The 18,357-nt window shown below is 39.3% G+C and overlaps 1 protein-coding gene across 1 annotated transcript in view; it reads right to left on the minus strand.

Moving 5' to 3' along the window:
- PAG1 (phosphoprotein membrane anchor with glycosphingolipid microdomains 1) overlaps nt 1-18,357 on the minus strand; it is a 143,766-nt gene that overhangs the window by 62,299 nt on the left and 63,110 nt on the right. The gene's annotated exons all lie outside the window — the stretch shown is intronic.

Here is an 18,357-nt window from a genome sequence, read left to right on the forward strand (position 1 = left end):
GTACTTATGCCAAACACTGAGATTTATATTCTTATATTCCTTCCTGAACAAAGCAAACTGAAATGTAGAGGCACAACTATAGACAGTAATAATTAAATAAAAAAATTTCAATAAAGAAAACTTCCTATCTCCCCATCCACCCAAAAATTTTTAATAAAAAAGCCAAGTAAGTGTCTAATCAAATACAAATCAATTTACTTGCTCTTTCTATATTTTTCCTAGTTTATGCCAAGTAAACCTCTGTGTTACTACAGTGATACTAAAATTCAAATAACTTTTCTGAATTTGAAACAAAACAAGTGATTTGTTTGAAAAGAGCATTTATACTTTTTGGTAAGGTAAGCTGTGATTCAGTTCTGAAAATTTCTTGTTAGAAGGAGACTTTGGTGCAGCGTGAACGGTGTCACCTGGACGACATGCAGATCTAGCCCCGAGTTGTCCCTTCACACATTCTGCTGTGGAAATGGGGAAGATGTTCAGAAAAGAGAGGCTACATGGGCGACTTCCCTCGCTCTCCCTCTTGATTCAACAGCTCCCCAATCCTACCTGTTGTTCTGCTGTTTTTGGTGCCTAGCCCTTCCTCCTGCCCCCCTTCCTCTCTAGTTCTCTTCCCATCCTCAAATAAGTCTCTCCCATATTGAACACTCACTTCACATAAGACACCATGACAAGTGCAGTAAGAAAGGGAGGAGGGGAGAGGGACGGAATGAATGAATGAACGAACGAACAAACGGATGAAAGAACGGCTGTGTTTATGCTCTAAGGAGAATATCTTGGCTGTTGACTAAGATTCAGAACCTCTCAATCATTTTAACCAACTGAGGCATAATTCCTGATTTCTGACATAACAAACGGAGTGGAACGTGAGCCTTCTAGATTTGCATCTACTGATGTTCTTTTGTTAGAACCACATATTATCATCTTAGACTGTGTGTTGCTTTCTCTGATAGCAGAGTCAGCAGAATATTTATATTATCTTGAGGTATATCTATTGTTTCCCTGACAGTTAGAAAGTGAGAAACTGCTGTCTTTTGTTTGCCACTGCATTTAGCTACATTCTTATTTTCTTTTAATAAGTTTAAAAAGATCAGAACAAGACACACAATCATGGGCTGTCTTCTTCTAAGCCGACTCCAGGTCTTTCTGCTGTCAATCTCATCAACTAGGAGACAGGGCTTCGCTGGGTGCAGGGCTTGATAGACAACTGAGTTCCCAAGCCATCGTTCCACTCTTTTATTAGACTTCAAGTCAAGCCTCCTTCTGAACCCCTGCCATGCAGATATATTTAGATGTGGATTCCAACCATAAACCTCTCCACTTTTTCTTGTCATCATGGTCAATCCAGGGAATTCTCCTGAATTAGCCAGAAATATGAGCAAGATTTAATTATCTAAATCAAATTGCTACAATTAAAAGGTAAAATTTAAAGAACTAACAATTTTTTTAAAAATGTCAAATTCTACTAATGTGTATTAAAAATAATGTTTGGATGTGCTTTCTCTATCACCAGATATGAGTAAGATCCTGACTTGAAAACTGGAGACAAGATTTGACAGTTAATTTAATAATATAAAAATGGTGCACAGTTTTGAATTTTCAAAATATACATTTTGCGACTTAAAAATATTCCAGCGAAACAAGGTCATCAAGACACTGTGGTGCAGTCATAAGGATAGACATACAGATCAATACTTTAGCATCCAGGAATAAACCCATATATTTATATTCCTTCAATTATATGGCCAGTTGAGTTTTTGGCAAGGGTGCCAAGACTATTCAACGGGGAAAGAACAGGCTTTTTCAACAAATGGTTCTGGAACAACTAGACAGCCATATATAAAAGAATAAAGTTGGATCCTTAACTCAGACCACAGAAAAGGTTAATGCAAAATGGATCAAATACCTAAATGTAAAAGCGTAAACTACAAAACTGTTAGAAAAAAAAACAAAGGGCTAAATCTTCATGAGCTCAGATTTGGCAGAAGCATGTGACCCCAAAAGCACAAGCCAACTAGAGAAAAAGCAGATAAACTAGACTTCATTAAAATAAAAATATTTGTAATTTAAAGGACAATATTAAAAGAATGAAAAGACAACCCAAAGAATGGGAGAAAATATATGCAAATCGTATGTGATAAGGGACTTATATATAGAATATATAAATAACTCTTATAACTCAATAATAAAAAGACAACCCAACCAAAAATGGGCAAAGGATCTGAAGAGACATTTCTCCAAAAAAGATACACAAATAATCAATAAACACATGAAAAGATGCTCAACGTCACAACATCAGTAGCCATCAACAAAGTGCAAATCAACCACAATGAGATACCACTTCATACCTTCCTAGTGATTTGCACTTGGCCATAATAAACACATCTAAGCTAATAACAAGTGTTAAGAGGATGTAGAGATATCAGAACCCCATGCCCTGCTGATGGGAATGTAAAATAACACAGCTGCTTTGAAACAGTCTGTTAGTTCCTCAGAATGTTAAACAGAGAGTTACTATGTGACCCAGCAATTCCACTCCCAGGTATATAGCAAAAGAAATGAAACTATACATCCACACAAAAACTTGCACATAGATATTCACAGAAGCATTATTTGTAATACCCACAGAAGTAGAAACAATGCCCCTCAACTGGTGAATGGGTATATACAAAATGTGGTATATCCATACAAAAGAATAGTATTCAGCCATAAAATAGAATAAAATACTGGTACATGTTACAACATGGATGAACCTTGAAAACATGCTAAGTGAAAGAAACCAGTCACAAAAAAATATTATATGATCCTGTTTATAAGAAATGTCCAAAATAGGCAAATACATAGAGATAGAAAGTAGATTTGTGTTCCTTAGGGCTAGGGGAGAAGGGGTGATGAAAATGTCCTAAAATTGATGGTTGTACTTTAAATGGATGACTTGTATGGTATGTGAATTGCATCTAAATAAAGCTCTTATGAAAAATAATATTCCAAGGATTTGGATGTTATAAGTAAGCATCAGTCATTTTTCAGATCAGTCTTAAAAAAAAATGGCAAACCCCAAAATAATTTTAGCTGGAATCATGGGAGTTGTTACACTAAGCAGATAACCTAGCTCCACTGCAAACCATCATGCCCTGACTGGGACAACTTGAGTATAATTCTGATAGACCAAACACTTCTTCAGGTCTCCTTTCATCTTGCTGATTATTTCCAAAGGTGATAGAGATGATTAGGTTATCAGGGTATAGAGATAATAAGGTTAATCACTGCAAATGATTATTGACCCAATCAAACAGAAATCCCATACCTTCAATATTGATTTCTTTTTCCACCGAATGGAATTTTAGGACTTCTGATACTGACAATTTAGTCAAACACGACCTCTCCCTGAAACCCACATATCCTGTCCATGGAATGCCACGCCCAGCAGTTTCTGTTACACCTGGCTCTCTGACAGTTTTCATGAGGACGGTTGGTGACTTCTTAATACTAATGATGACATTCATAAGAAAGCCCAAGCACGTGAACTCCAGTTCAGGATGTGTTTTTACCAAACTAACCTGAACTCTTGTTCTGGCTAAAGCCACCCAGCAGAACTGAAACAGAGCTCCATTCTGGGACACTGAAACCCTGAGGGATGAGATGGGCACCTGACAGATGGCCTGGGCTGAGCCCCCGCTGGCAGTGCTGAGGAGGGTCTAAGGAAAGGAGTGTTTTCTCAAGGTTATATCCTAACAGTCTCTTCTGGGGAAGGAGTAATGATGTTGAGAGTGTATCTCCCTGCTATCTGGGTAGACAAATACAGGGATTGAGGAGAACAGACTTCAGGAATCTACTCCAAATTCATGTCTGACTTTTAAAAACTGTACCTGGAGGCAAGATAACTACTCAGTATGAGACTAGAATCATGAAACTCAATTACAGATTCTCAAATTTAAAAGAAACTTAAAGGTCATCCATAAATCAACCCCACTTGATACTTGAATCCTTTCTACAATGTCTGTGACATCTCATCGATAACTGCAATGTCAAAAGGACTTGGTTAAATAGAACAGTTCAACGTACTGAGCATGGAATGAATCACAGTGCTTGGAATATAGTAATTGCTCAATATTTATTCACTGATTGAGTGAATTCATTTTAAAAAAATCAGAGTAGGCTCAAGGATGTTGCTATAATAAAACCTCTCTCACTCACAGTCCCTGAAGACAGAGAAGAGAGTAGGATTACCGGCTGCTCGTGATTGGCATACTGCTGCAGCAATATTTCCCACATGCAAACATCATTCCAGTAAATACAATACTTTATCTACGTTGCAATGGAAATAAACCAATAAACAAAACTTAGACCTGCTAATCTACCTATGCTGAATTCCCTGCCACAATAAAGGGCTTCCTCCATCCCAAGGAATCCCTTTCTGTCTCTGAGAAGTGTTGTTAAATTTGAGCTAGGAGTAAGAAAGGTTCTTCTGTGCTCCAGAGGCTTAGTGGCTTCAACCTTGTTTGAGTCGTGGTTTTAAGGTCTAGGGCCATGCAGAGCAAGTCCAATAGTTCCCTGACATGGCAACCCTTCAGATACTGGAAGACACCTATTTAAAGAAGTTCCTCTTCCCCTGCTCTTGAGCCCTCCTTCTCTATTCCAAAGAATACGATTTCATGTACCACCTGCCATAACTCAAAAGAACACAAAGGCTGCCAGGAGAAGGGAGCGGGTCCCTGGCCAGGTCTGCTCACAAGAGCAGAGTAGGCGAAGAGCCTGCTGCAGCTACAAAGCCCAACCTGGGAGGGGAGCCCAACAACCAAGCACAACATCCAGGGAACAAGGCAACATCGACCTGATTTAGGAAATAACCCTTATTTGGGTGTCGGTGGTGGCGGTGGGTGGGGATTTTTGGGGCCCAGCTATCGCAGGGAGGCAAAGCTATCAGCAAAGAATAAATAGGTTGGTGAAGTTAGGAGGGTCGTCCATTACCATCCTGGAGGTCTAGTCACAGCAACAGAATCTAGCCACTAAGCAGCAACTCAGAGTAAGAGCCACAGTTCTCAAGAAGATCACCTGGCAAGACCAACACAGACTATGAGACCCAAAGAAGATCTTCAGTCCCAGACACTTGGTTACACAGACACAGAAACAGCTGAAACTTGGAAGGCCAAGGAGTAAGGATTATGGGAGGCTGAGAATCATCTCGGGATACCAGAGCCTACATTTGCATGACAATAACATCGCTGGAATGTGACATAGTCATCCTAGTGTTCACTGGGGCAACAACATCTCAACGTGGGAGATTCAGCAAACAAACACAGCTGGCATTGGGCAAGATACTACTGTGGGCGAGGCACAGAGAGAGTATAATTAGTGATGTGCTCCAGTGGACTGTGGGGTAGGTTTAAACATTTAAAGTGTTTTCTGCTTTAGTCAGAACAAATTCAGATTTGGGGAGGGCAACGATGGCACATGCAAGAGGAACAAATAGTGAGGGAACAAGGAAGGCAGGAGGAGATGTACTGGGGGCTGGCACTGTCATTTTCTGGATGTTCTCTTCTAAAAGATCAAGCTCAAAGGCAATTCTCCAGGTGAAGAAGCACTTCATCAGTGAAGAGTGGAACAGGTCTCTTATTTCTGTCCACCCACATTATTTAGAAGGCCAAAGATCACAGAAGCCTTTTTACCAGCTACCCTGACACACATACACACATATATACAAGTGTATATATGTATTAACATATATATACATGCATATATACACAGTTATAAACACATATTAACACATGTGTATATACATTTATATTTGACTAAAATCTAAATTTCTGTGAAATATGATGCTGCTAAGCTTCATCTCTCCTTACTGTTCCTTTGCAATTTAACTGGGGGAGCAGGGTGTTTATATTGATCCCTGTGACATTTCTGCTTCTTAGATTTGGGTCACTGTGTTAAATGTCAAGATGTTCCTAATTCTGTTTCCATCAGTTTTTACATCTGCTATCTCTCCCAACTTTGGGGCATGCATTTATACAGTTTTACTCATGTGAGGCCTAATGTGGACTAAGACTGGATAAAGTTAAAATACCAAAAACCTCTCTTCAGGAAGAGAGCAATTTATTAATCAGAGCTCTCTGGATATACCTACCAAACCAGTTATTAACCCAGCTAATTACACACATTCCTTATTTGTCCAAATACTAAATGTTAGCAATTTGATATACTTTTGGTAGAAAAAAAAATGTATCCTTAAACTAATGCATGGTATTTCTCATTAACCTGTCTGAATTCCCTGACAGGTTTAGTACATTATCAATATAACAGAGATCAACCTCAAAGTACAGATATTTCATTGGTATTTCAATATTCAGTCCACAGTAATCATGCAAGACAACTGTATTAAATATGCTCAATGACACAGCAATTAAAGAGGTAGCCAAAGACAATGCATATGGGCTATGATGCACTGTGCAATATTGGAAAAACATAACTAACAATGCTTCTGCCTCCCTTATCCTCGGATTCTTGTTTTCATCAGCTGCTCTTCTCCCCTTGCTAAGCTCCCTCATGTTTCCTGGGGCTGCTTTTTCTTGCTGCTTCTCCCAGCTGTGCCTCTCGTTTTTTCCACTCCCCAGCTGCTTTGGCTCACACTTTCAGCCTTTCTGGTATTTATTGTGTTAACAGTTCTAGTCTTCATGCCACCTGATGTCTCCTGTTTCATTTTTCACACACTCGAACAGCTGAAATCCCTGATGTATGCAAAGCAGCAGTCCATTAAAAGAGGGTTTTCTGGGTTTTATTTTTTTTTCACTGAGTACAGAAAAAATGGAAGCAGCAAGAAAGAGTAGTTCACAGAGCTGCCAAAAGAGGCCACTGTGAAGATAAGATGAAGGCAAAATATAATAATAATCAGATTTCTTTAGGCATCAAAAAGATTATAAGTATGACACTGGAAAAATAGTTCTTTCTGCAAATCCTCTTCAGTGGTGTGGTTTAATGAAAACTCTGTAATCTCCTTTCCAAGAGGACCATAATTTTCTTGAATTCTAGGAAGCTGAAGATAAAAATCCTTAACGATGTATCCTTATACTATCTACAACATACAGGACTCAGGTAAGACAGATACAGTTATAATACATACATTGATTTTTTTAAAATGACATTTTACTAGCAAAAATCTTCTATTTCTAAGCATGCTACCTGGAAAGAGGCTTAAAATGCCATAATTTAGTAAGCCTTATCCGTATGCATCCATCCCAAGTGTGGCTTGGATATGAATTCCTTGCAGTTTCAATATCAGCAGAGAAATAATCAAAATGACCGAAGTGTTCAAAACAGGAAAAGAAATCTTTCTTGTTGGCACAGAATAGAATAGTTTATAACGTGCAGCACGATGTGTTTAAGAGAAGCTCTATAGCATGCTTCTCAGGCATCCGAATACAAAGTAAGATTAGATTCAGTACTTAAATGTTGCTTTAGTGAATAGAAAACATATAAATTGACTCCTCTAATTATTAGCTTATAAATTGATAGTAAAATACAGAATTTAAAACATCTTCTTTTAGGCAATGTAAATAAGCATGAGAAAATAGCCAGCACAACTACAGAGGATATTCATTCAGTCATTTGTTCATTTTCTTTATTCACCTCTCAATGTTATTTCCTTGCTTATGAATACAATGAACAAAAAGTAAATATTATTCCAGTCCTTTCCACTCTGCACATTTAGGAACTTTCTTTTGGACTGGGACTTTAGCTGTCATTTATAGAGCTTTGATTGTCTTGGCCTAATGCACATGCCCTATCCTGCCATTGTGCATCATGGGCAGCTAACTGGGTAGCCACCTGGGTTGTCTCTCACAAAGCCTCAGGTCTGCCTCAGGCATTTCCTGATGAGAAACAGTTCTCTGACTTCTAAGTTATCTAATCTGGGGATCACTCAAGGGGTTATGGGGTTGGAGGGTTGCTGCCCCAGCAGAAGTTGTGTGAATGGGTATGCATGTCGGCGGGGAGGGGCAGGCAAGAAAGACTTCCCTTTCCCCAGGAAGCCAAGAAAGTTGTGGGGTCAGTAACTAACTTGAAGTCTGCCCAGGTATGTGTTTGAGATGCCAAACATTCACAAAAATCTGCTGTGAAGTTCCTCTGCTATGAAAAGTCCCAGCCACGGGGTAACTTCCCAGCCACAGAAAGGACCCTGGCCTCCGTTCTTGGGGTTCTGCAAAACTGGCTGGGCTGTTTGTGTTGACCTGAGGCAATGGCTCTGCCTGTGGGGTCAAGAGAGAGACATTTAAGCTCTGGTTATTCGCCTGGCAGCTTCCACATTTTGAGATTGTTGTCCGTAAAATGCCTGAGTTTCAGAGGGGTATGCAGGGCCGTGTGTGAACTGGGGGTTGGTAGGTTGGCATTTTATAGATGGACCATATGGGATAAAGTAGTTTGAAGTGTCTTCCTTGCTCCTTCACACTCTATATATGTAATGAGTACATATATGTGTATGTGTGTGTGTTATGAGAGAGAACACACACACATTTGACCACTTCAATCTTACACTTTCAATGCTGCTTGCAGATACCACAACAGAACTCTGCCATTGATAATGTGCCCGTGTGTACACTCTCGCATGACCTAGGGTGGTTTTAAGAGATGCTAACATATGTATGACATTTAGTTTCTCTGAAGGAAAGTAACTACTAAATGATCTACATGGAACTTTAGAGAAATTCTGAGACATTCAGTGAGATGTAATGCTCACTATCACAGAGATAGTCAAGGAGATTCACTTGAAGGGAAATGACACATGAACTAATGTATGTTTAAACATCCTAACAGGAGTTTTGCAATAGTTAAGTGCCCAGTAAATGTTAGCTACAGTATGATTGGTAAAATATGGTGTTTAGAAGAACTACAAGTATCATGATGGACTCTAATAAGAGTCCATGTTCACAGGGTGGCCACAATTAGAGAATCTTATACTCTGTGTGTGTGTGTGCATGTGCCTATGTGACGCTTTTCTGAGCCTGTTAGGTGTGAAAACCTACCAAAATTCATGTCTCTAAGTCCTAACCTCCAGGACTGCAGAATGTGACCTTACTTGGAAATAGCATATCACAGATATACCGTAAGTAGTTAAGATGAGGTCACACTAGAGTAGGATGGGCCCCCATACAATGTGATTGGTATATTTATAAAATGGGGGGATTTGGACACAGGGACACCCACACAGGGAGAATCTCATGTGAAGCCTGAAGGTATGCTGCCATAAGGCAAGGAACTGCAAGCAACTAAGAGACAGACCTGGAACAGATCCTTGCCTAGAGCCATCAGAGGGAACACGGCCCTGCCGACCCTGGGATCTCAGACTTTCAGCCTCCAGAATGGTGAGACAATCAATTCTGGATGTTTAAACCACTCAGTTCATGGTACTTTGTTATGGCAGCCCTAGAATACAGGGTTAGTGCATGAAAAGATGGTCAAGTTACCTAATATTCCAGTCCTGACTTAAAGACACAGAGATTAGGGTAAGGAAGGTAATTCTCATTACTTTACATATGTCATATCAAGAGGTTTATACATCAATCCATCTGCTATATGGAGTTATTTCTTAATTATATAAATTCAAACGAACATCAAAATAACAGGTAGGTTCACATAATTCATTATACAATTTCAAAGAGGGAATCTGCATTTTCAATTGTATTTTTTCCAGTGATAGCTTGAGAGATGAATGACCAAGAAATATGCAGCATACTTAATGAGACAGCTTTCAATAATTATTTTAATTGTGAGGAAAAATTTTAAAGAGCTCTGTAAGAATTTATATCAACCAAAATTCCTAGGGAATTTTTTTGCTTTACTGGGACACAGTATCTTAAGACTGATATGCTACATCACTTATTTTCTTAGACTCCCCTCTTGGTTAATTCATGTCTTTGAAAAGTCACTCAAAATTCATGCTTATGAGTCCACCCTGGTTCTCTATGTACATTTTTTCAGCCCTTGGTGTATAATGATGTTTCTGTTCTATTTTTAGTACTTATGTATATTTCAGAGTTATATTAATATACTTTAGAATTAGAAACAAACTCCATGATATTTCTGTTCAGTCTCTAAATTTAGTGGCAAGGAAACTGAGCCCTGGCTGTAATCACACGGCTATCTGAGGTCTGAGCCACAAACATAACCCAGGCCACTTTTCATTACCTTCACCTCCACCTCCATTGTGGTGGCTTAGCCATTTCAACTACGCTATCTGTGCTTCTTCCCCTAATCAGGTGATTTGGTGTTAGAACTGGTGCCTTAAAAAAAAACAACAAAAACCCTCATCCAAAGATTCTTCTGCAATGCCATGTCCAGATGAGGCATATCAAAATGCTTGCTTAAATGCGGAATATTTATGATATAGCTACATATGTATAAGAAGAGATTAACCAGTTATCATATACGACTGTTCTTCAGTACATTATTATTTTTTAAGGCTCTTCCATTTATTTACTATCTAGAATATATTTCTTTCAAACTGATTGTTTATAGAACAAATTGGCATTATGTATACCCCATGTTTTACTTTATTAATTGTTTTGATATCCAGACTAATGGCATTTTAAATGAGATGTGAAATTTGGACTTTACTACTGCAGACCTTTGGCTATCTAGTCAAAGAAGGAATATGGGCTCACCTGGTTGATCAAATAAGGGTGGAAGAGGAAAGAGAAGAAGGAAAAAGAGAGGAAAGGAGAAGGAAAAAACAGACGTGAAAGATTGTAAACTCCCTTGTACAAAGGCACAATGTCTATTACAGTTGGTAAAAATCATGACAACAAATGCTCCCGAGGGTAACATGGCCGCATCTTTGCATGGAAAACTGAAGCAGCAGACAGCAGTTTCCACATCAATCTGCCAAAATGGAGAAAACTAGTGTCACCCACAGGAGAAGAAAGAAGGAGAAACAAAAACATCCCTTGAATCTTAACTGTGAGAGCGAGGAGCAAGAAATATAGGAGCAGCCTCCACCCTGTGGAATCACATTTTTTTTTTGTCTGCCATCAACAGGTGTTGCCATGGTAACTATCCTTTAGTTAAGAAGTAGTACAGGCGAGAAAATCTATACAAAACCACAATAGAGGGACAAAATAAGAAAGATGTATTATAGCCAAACTAACCTCAGACCTACCAGAATGAGCAGCCAGAGGCTTGACTGGCCATTTACCAGATCTTCATGTTATTTGAAAGAGATGCTGGAAGGAGAGAAGATGTCAGCCCAGATTACGGTCCCGGGAGGAACCAACGCCAGGGAAGTATTGTGGGGGCTGCTGTGGCTCTCCATTTATCTTCAGTTCCACTTTATATCCCTATTCCCATTTGTACATTTTAGCTCTTTGATGACTTTGCGGAGGAAAGCTGCAGTTGTGCAGTGTTACGTCTGGAAACTTTTAAAAAGTAAACATATCACTGAATGACTTCTTGGTTATACTTCTACCTCTTTTAGGTAGTACATTTAGTAATAATTTCTCCGTTTTCTCCCCTTCAGATGGAGAAGCTCAGGATTGCATGCTACGAATTAGTGAAATAATTAATAGCTAATTCTTCTTATGAACAACTATTGACAATATTAGTAGGCCAGGTACCAGGAAATACCTCAGAGTCTGGCTGGGATCAAAATCTCATTTCTTTGGCTCTTTCTCCATTGCTCACGGCTCACAGTAATATCCACAAGTAGTATCATGAATGAGGAAGTAACACTATCTCTGAAATTAAATTCTGCATTTTTACTTTGTAAGCTATTGTTGGTGGTCCCCCAAAGGGTGCAATCTTATCCCCTTTATCTACCAAACTTCTTGTTGTTCAAATGACCACTCTGCTTTATAAATAAATGACATAGATTAGTATACTTTGCTAACTTCTGTGATTCTTCAAGATTAAGGCAGGTGACAGAACAAGATTTGGGAAGATAAAGTCTGAAAGGTTTAGCTCGAGAGACAAATCCATGGGGTACCAACTATACTCTGCTGAGGCCATGCAGGCATCAGAGTGTCATAGAAAACAGAGTCTATGCCTCACCAGTCAAGGCTCTTGCCCATTTCTGGGACTCAATGTCCCCTTCCATAAAGACATGGAAGCATTACCTGAAAGGGTCAGTGTGAGGCTCAAACGAGATAATGCTGTGAAAGCATTTGATCACTAACTGCAAAACACTAGGCATATAAAAGCTGATTTGGAAATATGGTTGTCACTTGTTTTTCAAGCTTTCTGCTATGTTAACATTACCTTTAACACACTTTTTTTCTGATAAAATAAGTAGGCCATGACAATTTTCACATGATAATTTTGGCAGAAAATCTTTTTCCTCTTTATCATTTGGAGGTGCTTATCTGATTTGGACGTCATTTTCTTCTATGAGTTCCCTTTCTTTAACTTTTTGTTCAGGCTAGTAGATTTGTATCACGGGGTGGGTAGGTGTATGTGTGTGTAAAAGAGAAAGGGGGGTGAGGAAGGGAAGGAGGAACAGGAGAGTCAAGCGGAGATGGGAAAACACAGACAGGAACAAGTAAAGGTGTTAATGAAGAGAAGGGGTAAAGACTTTTCCCTCCCATTTCAGAGATAAGTACCTATCCCTGAGGTGTTACTTTGTATGTAATTTGTGGATCACTAGGGATAAGTCATTGGTGGCTGTTTTGGTGGCTGTATACACTCTTTAGCAGAAGAGATTCTGGGAATGACATTAATTTCTGCAACTGGCTCTCATCTCACGGCACTGTTTCTCCATTCTTATGGTGATGGGCTCCACCAATCATAGTTGAAGATGCATAAATCCTCCTATTTCTCAAACTAACACTCCTAGACCCCTTTTACAATAAAATACATACTTTGTCTTTTTTATTTTTTAATAGTTCCCTTTAAAATGTTGCCCTTTTGCTTCTGAGTGTTTTGAATTCATGCTATCCCTATCCCATCCCTTCCACCCCTCCTCTACTTTCCCCTCTTTACCACCCCACTGTTCACCACATTCGCCCACTGGTGAAGTCTCAAGTCTCATGGATTCTGTCTCCTTAAATGTTTTAGTAAATGTCCAGTTTTGGTATACTGCATGCTTACTGAAAAAGTTCACAGAACACACAGGATATAGAGTATTATGTTTTAAAAAAGAATATTCTTTTTCACTATATTCCCTAATCCCACAGGTAAGCACTGTTAGAGTTCAGTACAATACTTTAAAAAGGTCTGGAAAGATACAAAAATCGAAAGGGTCTTTCTTTCTTTGTTACATATATAGTACCCTATACTAGTCACTGTTCAACAGTTTCATTGTGTTCATTTACTGTGTGTTAGAGAATGTTCCATGTCAGTACATATAGGGTTATCTCATTCCTTTTAGTAACTATAGAACATTCAATGAATGGTGTGGTTATACTATAATTGGGCATTCTGTGCCAATGGATATTTAGATTATTTTTGGTTTTCCTCAATTACAAATGACATTACAACGATTAGTCCTGCATATATATCTCAGCACATGAGTGAGTATAGATAGGATTCCTAGACATGGAGTTGCTGAGTCAAAGGGCATGCACATTTTCATTTTATTCTCCTGCTCCTTACTGACCTAAAACCAAAGTTTTATTAATATACAGTATGTAATGGTAAAAGGGAATATAATCCTTTGTTCTTCTGGATTTCACCACCAATCAATTCATTTCTTTTAGTACCTTCTGGGAATTCTTAAATATCCTTCTCCACTGATGGTATTTCTCCCTGACTTTCTAGTTTTGCTGTGGATGTGCAGATTTCTTTTTCTTCTTCTTTTTAAACTTGAAGAATCTGGAGTGTGAAGGATAAAGTAAACAGCCCACAAGGCTTCTTGAACGGTCAAGGCCAAGAGGTTCCCAACTACTCTTGCCCCTTTTGCATTCATCCTCCACACAACTCTCCAAGTGACTTTCTAAAATGCAAATATTAACACTTGACTTCCCTGCAGTAACATCTGAATGCCTGGGGGCAGTAATGGGTTGAATTTTGTCCCCTAAAAATGTTAAAGTCCTAACCCCCAGTACCTCAGAACGTGACTTCATTTGGAAATAGGGTCTTTACAGAGGTAATCAAGTTAAAATGAGGTCATTAGGGTAAGCCCTAACCCATTAGGATTGATGTCCTTACATAAAAGGTGGAAATTTGGATACAGAAACAGATGTGCCTAGAGGGAAGCAGATGTGAAGAGACACAGGGGAAATGCCATCTGAAGCCATAGGCAAAGGCTGGAATTTTGCTGCCACAAGCCAAGGAATGCCTGAGGCTACCAGATGCAGGAAGAAGCAAGGAAACATCCATCCCCTGCAGGCTTCAGAGGGAACATGGTCCTGTTGACATCTTGATTTTGGACTTCTGGCATCCAGAACTGGGAGAGAATACATTTCTACTGTTCTAAGCCACCCAATTTGCTTGCTTTGTTACAGCAGCCACAAGAAACTAAAACAGTGGGTCAAGTCCAACTCCTTAGGGATCTCACATAGCCCCTTTCACACACTGATGCACAGCCTCAGAATCCTCCTCACAACCTCTCCTGTAACCACCCTACTGTCTTATCTGCTCACATCCAAAGGCTCTAGGATGTTTCCTATGTCGGTGCATTTGAACACACTGGTCCCTCTACCTAAATTTGCTTCTCACATTCCCTAAGCATGACTAGTGTTCCATTGCTTATCTGCAGCTCCACCTTCTCCATGAGCTGTTTCTGGCACCCCCCTCCCCACCAGTCTCCCCGGGCATAACTGGCTGTCCTTGTAAGTGCCCCCTATGCTGCACCTGGAGTATTTTGATGCTATTTTGCACTTGCTTGTTTATGCATACCTATCACCCACTCCTATGCTGCTCCTTGAAAGCAGAGACATTCAACATCTCCTAGCAAAGTCACCGTACACAGAATGTCCAAAGTGGGATTTCGCTGGGTGAACCATACACCAGTGCCATAAAAATATAACAACTATAAGAAATGTATCATGATTTTTTATTTTGTTAAACATGTCTCATGCAATGAGGTAGAGTATGTCAGGCTGACTGCAAGTGACCGAAGCACTCCACTGATAATGGCTGAAGAGTACTCTCCTAAGCACTGAATTTGTGGCTATTCTCAGGTTGTTATTTTTGATGACATTCATTCTTCTGGTCAATATCACTTAGAAACTAGATTTTGCCATCAGCTACTGCAAACTCTAACAGCTCCAACCATTAAATAGATGTGTCTGGATAAAGCTGCACTATGGTGCTTAGTCTCTGATGTCCACTGACTGTCTCCTTCATTAAAGAGCAGCTCACTAGAGACAGAAAGTAGATCGGTAGTTGCCTAGAGCTGGAAGGAGGGTGAGATGGGGAAATTGGAGGTGGGGTGACAGCCTAGGGGTGAGAGGTTTCCTTCTGGAGTTATGAGAATGTTCTAAAATTGATTGTGGTGATGGTTACACAGCTGGATATACTGAAAGCCACTGAACTGTATACTTTAAATAGGTGAATTGTACAGTATGTGAAAGATACTATAACTCAATAAGTTGTTTATTTAAAAAAGAGTGGTTCATTCAACCCATCCCAAACTAAAAGGATTTCTGTTAAAACAAGCCAATTCTTTCATAAGCAAACATCCACACAGACAAAATAAAATAGACCTTCTGCATTAATAAAAAAGAAAAATACTGCAGCCTGTAATGTTTATAGTATCTGAAAGAAAACTTGACAGATAAGGATCTCTCATGTCAGGCCCATTTACTCTGAACCATCCCATTGCTTCAGCATTGGGCGTGTAACAGCATAACTCGACCTCACAACTTTCCTTTTGTCTTACATTATCCTGATTCTCTCCTCTTTTTCTCTGTGTCATCAGGGATACTCTTAAGTCGGTAAATATTAGAGCCGGGAAGGAACTAAGACATTCATTTGGTTCCAAAGCCCTCATTTTACAGATGATAGAATGACAGCCAAGAAGAGAATCCTAAAAACTTACCAAGCTTTTGGTCTTGGAGAGGATATCAGTTCCAGAGTGAATCCAATGACCTCTGTGCAAGGCAGTAATATTTGACAGTGTATCAGGCAAAAGAACGCATCTCTAATGCTTTGCAAACTGTTTAGCAAGCCTTCTGAATAAATGAAGCATTGGATGACTAAAAGCAGGCATCCTGGTGTTTATCCATAAACTGTTTAGTTTTTACCACCTATGATGTGAATACTTGTCACATCTCCCCAGTGAAATTTCAAACTCCTCAATGATAGGAAAGGCAGCTGATGTGCCCTTTCCCCCTTCTCTTATCACCATTTGATACCCAAAGCATTCAGCAAAGAGTTAACAATTGCTTTATGGGTACAGGACAGACCTATAGCAAAGTTTCATATTAAAATGTTTTTCTTTTTAGTAACATTGTTTTTGGACAAACATAATTTAATGCACGGAATAAGAAAATCTATGTAGTAATCCTGTAATTGATTGTGACCACTCTTGGAAGCCCCGTTTCTAAGGTCTTTTTTTTAAATTTCCAATTTTTACTTTAAGTTCAGGGATACATGTGCAGGATGTGCAGGTTTATTACACAGGTAAACGTGTGCCATGGTGGTTTGCTGCACAGATCATACCATCACCTAGGTATTAAGCCCAGCATCCATTAGTTATTCTTCGTGATGCTCTCCCTCCTCCTACCCCCCAACCCTCCGGCAGGTCCCAGTATATGCTGTTCCCCCCACGTATCCATGTGTTCTTATTATTCAGCTCACACTTATAAATGAGAACACTTGGTATTTGGTTTTTTCTTCCTGTATTAGTTTCCTGAGGGTAATGGTTTCCTGCTCCATCCCTGTCCCTGCAAAAGACATGCTTTCATTCATTTTTATGGCTGCACAGTATTCTATGGTGCATATGTACCACATTTTCTGTACCCAGTCTATCACTGATGGGCATTTAGGTTGATTCCATGTCTTTGCCATTGCGAATAGTGCCACAATGAACATATGTGTGCATGTATTTTTATAATAGAACAATTTACTTTTCTTTGGGTATATACCCAGTAATGGGGTTGCTGGGTTAAATGTATTTCTGCCTCTAGGTCTTTGAGGGATCAACACATTGTCTTCTACAATGGTTGAACTAATTTACCATCCCACCAACAGTGGAAAAGCATTCCTTTTTCTCTATAACTTTGCCAGCATCTGTTTTTTGACTTTTTAATAACAGCCATTCTGACTGATGTGAGATGGTATCTCATTGTGGTTTTGATTTGCATTTCTCTAATGATCAGTGACTTTGAGCTTTTTTTTTCATATGTTTGTTGACTGCATGTATGTCTTCTTTTGAGAAAAGTCTTTATTTTGGAGGAATGTATACAATAATCACTTAAACAGAAACAGAAGCCTTTAAAATCAAAAGGCTCTTGTCTCATGCATCTGGGCATGACCTGGTAAGCAGGATTCCATAGGGTCCACTCAGATGGACACACACTACAAACTTCAATTTTAAAAACTATCTCAGAGCTAAATGTCTTTTAGAGGTAGCTTCTAATGTAACCACAAACAAATTTTTACTATGGTAAAGGAAACAGCTTCTCTCTGCAACATATCCTTACATAGGTCATACACTCAGGAAATTATAGGCTCTTTGCTATCGAAATCTGATGATTAGTCATTGAGTTCAACATATAATTGGAGAGCCCATAGTTAAATGTAATTAGCCAAGATAAACTATAGAGAGAATCATGCAAATATATGAAAACCATTGTTAGAGTTCAGTGTTCTAGGATAAAGAAAAAAGTAAACCTCTCCTACACATGTTCACAAGGAAGTACTCAAATGGACCATTTCTGAAAGCTCCTTGGGTAAGGAACTCCCTAGTTCCTGTGGTTAGAACTTTCCAGCCCTCTGTAACCTGATTCACCAGCCTTGACTTCTTTCCAACACAAACTCACCATCCCTGCTTGTGCCTTTGCTGATACCATTCATGACTGGAATGTTCTTCCCCCTTCTCCCCTGACCACTTAGCTCTAAGTCCTGACTGTCCTTTTTAGCAAGGCTTGTTCTTTTCCTTCTGCTTTTAGATTCTGCCCAGTTCACTTGACATCAAATATTATATTACCTGTCTTATATTGGGGGAGGATTCTTTTTTCCCTACACATTTCTAGCATATAATACCTCTCTTTCCATCTCTTCATTTACTCTACCCAAGGGGAGGTTGAGTGACATACATGTCTAATGGGCAATTTGGGGAAGCATCTCCTGGACTTAGCTCTTGCCTTCTCTCCGTAGGGAGTAGGGCTACCATCCATGAATATGAATTCTCCTCTGATCCTCCAGCAAATAATTTGAGTTGATTCTTTGGGCCCAGAGAGGCCTGCCCCAGCCGCTGTGACCTGTGCTTAA

Source organism: Pan paniscus, chromosome 7 (genome assembly GCF_029289425.2).
Source record: "Pan paniscus chromosome 7, NHGRI_mPanPan1-v2.0_pri, whole genome shotgun sequence".
Lineage (NCBI taxonomy): Eukaryota > Metazoa > Chordata > Mammalia > Primates > Hominidae > Pan > Pan paniscus.